Source organism: Lactuca virosa, chromosome 4 (genome assembly GCF_052849685.1).
Source record: "Lactuca virosa cultivar CGN04683 chromosome 4, Lactuca_virosa_CGN04683_v6, whole genome shotgun sequence".
Taxonomy (NCBI): domain Eukaryota; kingdom Viridiplantae; phylum Streptophyta; class Magnoliopsida; order Asterales; family Asteraceae; genus Lactuca; species Lactuca virosa.
The window spans coordinates 121,850,003-121,851,702 of NC_136429.1; positions in this window are offsets into that span (position 1 = coordinate 121,850,003).

Here is a 1,700-nt window from a genome sequence, read left to right on the forward strand (position 1 = left end):
AGGTCATCAAGATGGTGGTTTTGGTTATCCGATTTCGATAACCATTTACACAAATTTAGAAATAACTTTTAGATTCGCTTTGTTGACTTTGTCACCTAACTATTCTATACAATAACCAAAATTTTATTTTTATTTATTATAGATTTGTAGTTTGGAAAAATTTATTCGGTTGTCTAGCTTCGACAAAAAATAATACAAAAAAACAATATACTTTTACTATTGATTTAATAATCCGTAGAGGCCTGCAAATGTGGATGACATGGTGTATATGCAAATTGAGAGAAATATTGAGATGGGTGTGGTGATGATGTCAAGGGATACAGTTATGGTTCTTGTCCGATAGGTGTGTCATTCTGAGTCGGTTAACTAGGTTTGATAAGAATTTGATCGACGATCATCCACAAAAAAGGTTATTTGGCTATCACAGAGAAGGTAGATGACATCTCTAAATAGGTGGAGAATGGTAGTTTTGAGGTCGTATCAATGATGTAACGTATGTTTCACAAATTGATGAGGAGGAAAAAGAAAATGAAACTAGTTTTGATATTCTTCAACACATCCTTGAGTCTTTAGTAGTGGACTTGTATGATGATGTCCCTCAAGGTCAAGCCAAAGAGGGTCTCCTTTGATTGATGGGGATAGGTACAAATTAAAGACATATTAGGCTGCCAGTTAAGTATGGGTTCGAGGACATGGCCTATGGGGTTCAGGTGGAGGATGGTACTTGTGGGAGGCATTTGTCTCGAAAATGGGGCGGGGATCTTTGTGTTGAGCCAAAGGATGTGGTAGTGATCAAGGATAAGTGGGGTAAACTCTAAGGTGCTTTATTGGTATTAAAGACCAAATCTATTTGAAAGGGTTGAGTTGATACAGGTTGACTATCCATTGTTTGCGGTTCTGAGTTCGGTTAGGAGGTATACACTTTCACATACGGTTATTGAGATACGTTAGGAGGTATATACACTTTCATGTATAGTTGGATGTATGTTTATATATCAAGGTGGAGATTGTCAGTTAAATCTATCAAGCATATTATAGTGTAGGGACTGTTCGTGTAAATAATAAAAAGATGTCAAATTTGACCAAAAAATAGTCCAACGGTACAGTTTTCTTTTCAATCTCAGTTTCTTGTAGTTCTCTGGTACACTCACCATTGAAGAAGAGATAAGAAATCCATTCTTGTCATTCTTTTATTAGCAATTTCTTTCTATGTTACTGTTTTTGCTTCGGCATTGGCACAACAGTACATTGGATGATTTCACATTTCCATAAGGATCCTCCAAGACTTGTAGTTTTCGTGGATATGTGTGAAAGCTAGCTATCACGCTACCATAATATCAACCTGTAACGAAAAACAAAATTCAACTTTGTAACCGGGTAAATGATTCAAATAGACAACTTTCAAGATGCAATATCCTTTCCTATTATTCATTTACAGCCTTTTGTGCCACAAGAAGGCCATGGTCTTCATCCACAAAGAGAAAAGGATTACGATTTGTGTGATCCTTGCCTTGAGACTGGTTTCAAGTTTAAACGTATTTTGTATATAGACTAGTAAAGTACTATCTGCCTTATTGGATGGATGAAATAAGTATCAATCCCATCAATTTTTATGTTTTTGGTGCACAAAACAAAAAATTTATCTACAGCTATTGTAATGAATGTAGCCAGGTGAGTAGTAATTAACTAATTATGCTCCC